The following is a 9,915-nucleotide window of genomic DNA, read 5'->3' on the forward strand; positions in this document are numbered from 1 at the left end:
AATTATCACTTTGATAGTTATTAATTAAAATATTAATTGTACCACTTTAGACCAATTCATATTGCACTTATCAACCTTAAAAATTGTATAGCTCCCTAATAGTCTAAACCGTAATATTTACATTTTATTTATATCTATCATTTTTATGTGTTATTTTGGCACCGACCGATAGATGCTGTCATCTGGTCGGACCATATTGGGTATCATTTTTTAAATGAATAAAATGCTGAAAAGTTGTTCTAAGTATTTTTAGGGACTTAATTGTCACATACTGTTTTTAGTGACAGGAGTTATAAATTCAAGGAAATGTTTTAAACGAGAAAGTGGTGTATCTCCTGCGAACCGTCACTATTTTTTTGAAGATTTTACAGATAGGTAAAGTTAAGTGTCTATACCTAGATTTAGAATCGTTTTATTGGAGGAAATCAAAATATTGTGACATTATAAAGAAAAAAAAAAGAAGTCATTTACTAGTCTTTCACTTATCAATTTCAACTCATCCTCTCCACATGAAGAGTTGTATAATAGCTGTGTTGGATACATAATATAAAAACAGTAGTTGACAAATATACTGGTTTTTCATTACAGCGTAATTTTGGTCATCCGAATTAATTGCTGCATTGGGGTGTTTGGATTACAGAAAGTAATACGATAAAGTGGTCCAGAAAAATCCAATAATATGAATATACATTACTATTTTTATTTATTTCATTTTTTAAAAAATATTTTATTGAAAATTTGACAGTTTGAAGTTCTAATAAATTAATATTTTTATATAATTTTTTATTTGTTGATACTTCTGCAGAAACTTCTTAACTGATTCATCTTTAAAAAGTGAAAAAAACATATACTCTTTGTATGAATTTATTTTAAACGTGATAAAAGAAATGGGTTCACCAACAAAAGTCAACAATTAATTAAATTAGTTTCATAAAATAAAATAATTTATACAATACTTATTATGTATTTTTAATTCCAACAAAATATATTCGAACACTTTCAGAGGGATTAGATACCCGATATCGATACTGTGTAAAATTTCCACTTTCGATTTCTAGGATTATTAAAATGACTTGTAATATTCATTTGACCGGGAAGTTAAAATGTCCTTTATTTCCTCCTGAGTTTTCTAAAAAACAAAATATATATATATATATATTTTTTTTATTCCAGTTCGAATTACTGGAGTGTTCGTAGTATCGAAGTTGGGACCACCGAGACTACACTGTACTTCGTGCACTATAAACCGGTGTTCAATGTCTTATAGTGATCTTGGTCGTCGTCGTTTCTTCTTGCTTGGAACAAAAATCCAATTCGAGTGACGCGTGTCTTCATTTAAACTTTCCAATTAAAATAAGTTGTGGGATAAATTCATAATGCCTCGAATAAAGTGAATCTGAAACTACCACACTGGGTGGGCGACAACATTTGCTTCTTGTTATGAGATCAGTGAGGTGTTTTGAACGAATTAGTAAATTTTTGTTGCATAGAAAAATTTTTAAAAACAGTATAAGTCAGAACATCAAAATGTTCTTCAGTGTGTGTAATAGTATTATAAGTATATTCTGACTTATACGATTTTGACCACCGTTTCTAGATATAATCCGTAATAGCCTACTGTTGGAACCGCAACTATCCTCCCATTCACTGCCGAGCTAGTTACAGTCTACAAGGTATCGTACCGACGAGTACAGCCACCCACAGGCAGCTCTCGCCCAGTCCAAGGTTGTCTGCATTCTTGACACCTACTGCGTGCGCTGGCCACTGGTCACGGGTAGAGATCCTCTTTCAGTTTCTTCGACAGATTATAATGTAATTATGTCAAAGGCTGGAATAAGTCATTATTTGTGGAATATGGGTTTAGTTGTTATAATTTCCTCAGAAAGAGAAAATACATTCATCCATAAAAGAAAAAATAAGCGAGTAACCCAACAAATACGATCACAGCCAGGTTCAATTTGAAAATCTTTTCAGAACTGGGTAAAACCCACATTATTCACATACAAAAGAACATCATGCTGCTAGTCATTCCTACATGGATACAAGTACATAATTACAATTGAATAAATCCAGCAAATTTTATTATACATATAAAGAAATAAATAAATTTACAAAAAAAGTTTAGAATAGCTCATCAACTTGACTTATATAAATTGTTATACAGTGTGTAATCCGAACTTCAATTCTACGAACTATCCAGTAATTTAAATTGACACTAAAAAGAAAAAAAATCATAATCGCTGAAGTGGTCAAAAGAGAATGTGGCAGAAAGTCGTTACTTACGTCTGAGATAAGAACTTTTAGAAAAATATAAAATCACTTACTTCTTTAAAAAGATTTTTTTTAAACTTCAATCCGTCAAATTTCCAATAAAAATATAAATATTTATGTCATCAAAGTCATATTATTGCATTTTTCTACACCATTTTTCTAATACTTTCAGTAATCCGAACAATCACTTCGACAATTAGTTGGGACTACCGAGATTACACTGAATATATAAATATAAATCTTGAATTTATTTTAAAAGAAAGTTAATAAATAGAGCAGGATAAATAATAAAACTGCAGCGCTTGAGATCTTGGAGTAAATGTACTTAAACGTTAATGCCCTTCCTACATAATTGTATAATAAATTATAGTTCTCCCCACTCAATAAAGGTCTAATCTCACTGATAATGAGTTCCAGCATGTCTCTCCTCAGTTCTCTCATGATAGGAAAAACTGCCAGGAAGTGGTAAACATCCTCTTGCTCCCCGAGGTTGCACAGCGATGAAATAGCGCTACCATTGCTGGTCCAGGATTTCCTATTGAGATTAAGTGTTGATTCTCGCCTTCACCTTCATGTAGTGGGGCAGAAGGGGGCAGCCACCCCCTGTAAGTGAAAAAAAACCATTAGTTTAATTAAAATTAAATACTGATTTTTAACAAATACTAATTGTAATAACTAATAAACTGAGACAATAATATATAATTTTCTTAAGATTTTGGTTTCATTCACTTTTACTGTGCTGTAATGTCACAACCTAATTGACTGAGACAATAACTTTTGAAAAATAAGTGAAATTGTTCTTTCGTTATTCTCTCTCGAGCATTTTTTTTTAAAAACATTTCTATAAGTTCTACAATATCATCTACGGTCTTCTTCGTGTCTCTGGTGTGCTTAAGCATTCCTGAATATTAATTACGATCGTTGTGCAAACTTTTCAGTGATCACAGAAAAACGTCAAAATGATTTTCTGCCTTGATTTCTTTGTTAGCATTTGATTTGGAGAATTGAGTTCAATCAGGATATAATTAAGATGAAGTTGAATGTATATTATAAAATTAAAAGTATAAAAAAAACCAGAAGGAAACAATGTCTAACTTTTTATTTAAAAAAATAGACCAGACCGTGATTTAACAGGGGTTACTCAAGTATGTGGCACTCATGCTGCCACATTCGCTATTCTTAACTCTCTACCTTAATTTTTCAATGTAAACTTTCATTTTTAAATATAATTCAGAAGGTAGTAGCACGGTGAATGAAATAAACGCTTAATATTTTCGGGTTAGGTAACGAACGAATTATTAAAAGGATAATCTGATGGGCTTGCTTCCTTTTTTGTCGTCCGAAACGAAGATGGGAGAATAGTATCAGGTACGTATTTAATATCTGTTTTTATTAGGCACTATTTACCACTATCTAGCCAATATTTAAGAGATTAAATGGTTTGGTACGGGATCATCCATTGGCAATGGCATTCCTAATTAAATAAATATCTTGTTCTTTTACAAAAATTCCTAGTTATTGTTAATATTTTTTTCCGATAGAAACTGTGTGAATTCTCCATAGACCCAGTCGTCACTAAAGTTATTGAAGAACCTTGGGTTATGAGTACGTCATTATTTTGAAGACGTGTGAAAAGAGAAGAGTAGTGTGTTAGCAAGGAACGAACATGCTTTCCGATTATTGGACCAGGAGGGGACTGAGTTCAATATTTTCCAAGCAGCTTCACTAGTATGGTTTTTCATATTTGTAAGAATGGTTTATGGTTTATGTATGGATCTTTATACAAAGAAAAAAGTGCAGTGTAATCTCGATAAACTGAACTTCAGTACTCCGATCTCTCCAGTAATCTGAATTGGAGTAAAAAACAAAACAAACTTTTTTTTTTACTGTTTTCAAATAAAATCCTACATTCAAATAAAATTACATTTTTAGCTTACCGTTCTATATGCAAGTTGTTTTAATCACCATGAAAATCGATGTTGGAAATTTTTGCAGTTTCAATATCGGTATATCAATATAATCTTATTTCTATGGAAATGTTCATTATACATTTTGTCGGAATTAGAAATACTTAATATAAACTAATCTAATTGATAGTAGAAATAAATAAAATGAAAATCTTGTTGATAAGATCTTTCTTCTTTTTTTTTATCACACTTTAAATAAATCCATGTAAATAGTATTTTTTATTTTTATTTATACTTCTTTTCACTTATAAATGCACAATCTTATGGTTTACCAAATTAAATAATTATTTAGCATTACTGTAAATGTGAAAGAATTTTTTTTTTTTTAGGTTTTTCATTTTTTCATATTTCAAAATGTCAAATTTCCAATAAAATGTCTAAGAAAATTAAATAAATAAATATATTTAGTTACATTAATATTGTTAAATGTTTTACACCATTTTTCCAAATAATTTTGTAATCTGGGCTATTTAGTAATCCAAATAACCCCCCCTCCTTCTCTGCAACAATTAGTTCAGACTACTAAGATTACACTGTATCTTTACAGATACAGAAGTATCTTGGGGCAACATCAACCTGTAAAATGTAATGAAAAAAAAACTGAAACTGAAGGTTTTCAAAAACTTGGATGGAGATGTGTTATGGCATAAAAAGTATTGTTCCCTGAATTTCTGAAAACATTGTTTTTGCTTGCAAAACTGTAATCTTGGACAGACTACTCTACATTAAAAAGTACAAACTTTTAAAAATGTGCACCGATTGTAGTTCTATACCTCAAATTTTGTAATAGTTTGGTGAATTTTAATTCAGTTACAAAAAGTAAAGAAATAATTTACAATTGACTCTCAAAATTTATTTCTAAATCCTATTTGAAATTTAAATATTTACATAATGTTTAACCTTCCTTTCTGTTTATTTATTTTGCAATGACAGTTTCTTTTACGTATGGTTTTGTATGTTAATTTGTGCATAAAATGTCAACATCCATTACGATTTCTTTATTATATATGTTAATTGTCTTACAGAGAGAGAATGATAGCCATCATTATAATAGGATAGAACTTTTTTTAAAAATTAAATACGGGTTTTTAGATAGTTTTAGTGCTTATTAGAACTCAGTAATTTATGTATTTATTAAGTTCACATCTTGTTCACTATAAAATGAAATGTCAAATATTTACCGTAAATAAAAGTACTGCTCACTTCATCAGAATATGTTTAAAGATACAAAATAATGATATAAAATGTATTTCTAAAAGTGCTCAGTGTAAAATAATTAATTATTATTAACGTTATTAAATTTAAAATGTCTGTAATCAAGGTTACATCATTCATATATAAGTTTTAAGAGCAATTTAGTATCGGGGATGTAACTCAGTGGTAGAGTGTCTGCTTCGCATGCTGAAAGTCCTGGGTTCAAATCCCAGCATCTCCACAGTATCTTTTTATTAATTATATTAAATAATTTATTATAAAATTATGACTATAATATTTCTTCTCATTGTATCTAACCTGAAGTTTATTTTTTTAAATTTTCAATTCTTTAAATAATATATAAACAGACAAATAGAAATTTTAAAACATATTGGATTTAAAATTGTAAAGTATACCTAATTAAAATATGATATATTGTAATACAAGGAGAGTTAGTTACTTTTTCCCCATCGAATTACGTACAATATATAAACTTTGAGGACTGATATTGTTCTACTGTTTTTTATTAATTAAAAAAATCGTCGTATTACCTCCAATAGAATCAATTTTTTCAAACCAACATCAATTTTGAATTTTATTTTAAAATTATTAAACTAAACCATTTTTTATTGATTAATGATGAAGTCCATGTAAGTATGATTACTTATATAAATTCATTATTAAATATTACATAAGATGATTACATTCATCCATAATTATCATGATCTGAAATATAATAATCATTAATACGCAACACAAACACCTTAATAGGAAAAGCTCCTGGTCAAAATGCATTTCGTTCATTTCTTATTGTGTCAGGCGAACATTTTTTGATCTAGGAAAAAAACAACCATGAATTGAATTTATTCCACACCGAACAAAAAACTTCAAATCTCTGTAAATCGATGAAGAGAAGTAATAAGATCCACAATACTTTGACTTATGAAAATTTAAAAAAAAACTGGTTAATTAATTTTGTCTGAAAATGGAGATAATAAATAATCTTTTATCTCATATGTAAAAGATTTGGAATAATCTTCTTGGCATCCAGAAAAATTAGTTCGGAATTTTGTCCATTGCCAAGAGCCTCAAATTCTGTTTTTATAATTTTGAATTCATAAAATAGTGTTTCTTTAAAAGCTTGCACTTGAGATTCCATGAAATGAATTAATTATCATCCTTGAAAAAATAATATTGACTTTTTCATAACGGTTTAGGCTTTTTAAAATTAATATAACTGAGATTTTAATATAATTTAATTATTTAAACTATTATTTCTTAGGACTCAAAAAAAAAAAAAGTATTCGTTTTTGTGGTTAAAATTCATTATAAATTCTTATTTTATAGAATAAATTCGTTGGCTTTTTAATGTAATATTTTCGAAAAGTAATGTGTTTTACTCAATCTGTAATGCAAATTAAATAAAATTAATTTTTTATAAATCACAAAATTTATAAAATACTAAGAAATAATTCATGAAGTTTTGGAAATTATTGAACACCATAATAAATAATATTCTATAAAACCAATGTGTTCTTTTAAACCTTATAATGATAATGAAATACTTTTCTAAGTATGAAACAACTTATTTAAATAGAAGTAAAACAAGAAGATTGAGAACAAAAATATGGAATTTATATATGTGTTTATACAATTTTATCATTTTAATAATTAATTTTTCATTTTTGGGCTGGTTGAGCCAGAATTATGATTGTGGTCAAGATGGTTTATTTTGTTTTTAATTTAATTGGTTTTCTTTAATTTTCTAGACAGAAATTGTTTACTTATTTTAACATTATTTATTTTCCTAAAATTTCATTTTTTTATGTTTCAATCTTTTTATTTGTTATTATTCTTAATTTATATTCTTATTGTTTTTTGTTATGTATAAATGGTGTGATTGAGTATGTACAGTCTAATACTCATTGCCCTTAAGTGTGGCAGATTGTATTATTATCTCAAACAATTATTATTATAATTAGTTTAAGTTATTTTAGAATTATTATTTTTTTTTTAGAAAAGTGTTCATAAACGTTTTACAAGGTTTGACCAAAGATTACATAATAAGCTACAGATTATTACACAGATAGATTACACTCTAGCTTTCTTTTTCCTTTATCATCCTTAATACATTTTTCCTTCTTATCCAGATCTTCACAATCCTAAATCTTCAATGGAACTGCGTCATGTTTACGATTCGAAGACAGCTGATGAAATAACCGGTAAACGTTTGTCGTCACGTTCCGTTCACGTAACTGTTACTCTAGAGGCATTCGTCACAGATGCGACGAGCTCGAATCACGTTTCGATCACGTGGCTTCAGAAGTCTAATCAGAATTTAAGAATTAAAAAAGTAAGTGCTGACTTATAAAGTTAAAAAAATAAAATAAAATGAACTAAACGTCTTTTAGTTTTATTGTTCTATAATTAATTTATTATTAATGTTTAAGTAAAATGTTGTTTAAATGAGATATATTACGAATACCTCTTATAAATTTTTGTGATATTTTTTCAATACTGATTATTATAGACAGTATTTTTGTGAAATTGCATCTTATATTCCACAACCTCGACAGAAATTTGAATCATGAAAATTATGCTGTCATCATTTTAGTTTTATATGACAAGAAATTGCACCTTTAAGAGTTACTGCAAGATTTTAAAAAATTTGAGGATTTTTCTGCGTTAAATTGTTGTTTTTGTGCTTTTCAAACTCCTCTGTGATTCATGAAACATCGAAGGAATAATGCCAGAGAACTAATAATTAATACTTAATTAAATGGTTTGTGATATATTATATTTTGGCCCTGTATTTGCTCAGGGCAAATAACAGTCGGAAATAGATAAAAACCGAAATACCTCTTTTTTAGAAAGTCGTGAGTTGAAGCTCAATGCTATACAAGCATAAATTATATTTATGAAATATATAATAATTTTTTATAACATGGTTATAATAAAAGTTAGATTTTTTTTTTGTTTAACAGTTGATTATTGAGGAACATAGTCTCGTGTAAAAGACATCCCAAACTTATAACAACGCTATAAGTATTGAATAATTGTGAATAATAACGATGAATTATAATAAAAATATATATATTTAAATAAAAAATAAAATAATATAAATAGATAAAAATAACAATTCTTAAGAAGTGAGTGAAAAAAAAATTAGCAGCAAAAACAAAGTCATTAATAAGATAAAATGGTTTCTATAGATTACAAGTTGAGCTTCGATTTATATTGACAATTCTAGAATCCAAAAAAATTAAATTTAAGTTTATAAATTTTCCTATACGTAGTAAATTCAGTTCTGATTATATTCTGAAAACATGAAATATCAATGTTAAAATTTCGAATAAAAAAGAATTACATCGGAAATGTCAAATTAAAATATACGAAGTAGCATTTCCGAAAACTTAAAATTGTGGTGGCTTAAAGGAGTTTTAAATTCAGACTTCCAGTTTTCGTTTTAAGAATAAAAAAATCATAAAATACGGTGGTATTCCGATTTTCACTTCAATAGTAGTTTGGACAGTCAAGGTTTTTTAACAAAAGTAGTTTAGTTTGCTTGCATGTTTACACAAATGTGGCACGTAATGAACGGAATTTTGTTTTAAACAAGGTTAGATATATGATAATATAATAATATATTATTACCAGGTACATAATAATATAAATAAATTACATTATAAAGTTTAATTTTGTAGGGTTTGGATATTTTATACACAGTTTTTTTTGGATTTGTACCGCACGTTGTTGCACGTTGTTGCACATTTTGGTTTTTTATTCCACGAAAATTCGGTCTGTATTGGTGATGCTTGAATTGACTAAGTGTTAACTGGTTGGTTGTATTAGATATTAGAGGCATTTTAGAATATTTTGTTTGTTATATGTTGTTTTTTGATAGTATATTTTTATTTGTTTGCAAAATTTATTGTATTAAAATTTTTCATACTAAAATAAAGATTATTGTTTATATAATATTAATCTAAACATATTGATAAGAAATTAGAACACATTCTTTATAACTCACATCTTATATTTATAAAAACTTTACAAATTTCCTATTCTAATATACTACGTTTTAGTAAGGTTTCGGCTAAGTAGTAACGTACCCACAATATTTTTATATAATTAGTATTGTAGGATGATGTCATGAAGGAAGTGGTTTGTATTGTGCTTGGAGACTAACCTTCCGCATCTGGTGCCTTCAATGAACTACACGTGATTGTAGTTTTGAGATTTGCATGCGGCCAAGGCCATGTGCAAGACAGCCATTCTCCACATTTTTTTATCTTGTTTTATTTCGTATACAGAGCTTTCTTATGACCTTATGGTTTTGGACCGAATGTATTAAAAATATATTTAAAAATTTGTTAAATTATACTTAGTTATACTTTGTTAAATTATATACGTTAAAAAAATATATTTTAAAATTTGATCTATCATGATACTAATTATACTTTGTTAAATTATATACGTTAAA

The 9,915-nt window shown here is 27.6% G+C and overlaps 1 non-coding gene across 1 annotated transcript; it reads left to right on the forward strand.

The window, feature by feature from the left end:
- Window positions 1-5,601: 5,601 nt before the first annotated feature.
- On the forward strand, window positions 5,602-5,673 carry TRNAA-CGC (transfer RNA alanine (anticodon CGC)). The gene has a single exon. It is a non-coding gene; the product is annotated as a tRNA-Ala (tRNA).
- Window positions 5,674-9,915: the final 4,242 nt, after the last annotated feature.

Source organism: Halyomorpha halys, unplaced genomic scaffold (genome assembly GCF_000696795.3).
Source record: "Halyomorpha halys isolate HHAL.00 unplaced genomic scaffold, Hhal_1.1 Scaffold2014.1, whole genome shotgun sequence".
In the NCBI taxonomy this organism is placed as follows: domain Eukaryota; kingdom Metazoa; phylum Arthropoda; class Insecta; order Hemiptera; family Pentatomidae; genus Halyomorpha; species Halyomorpha halys.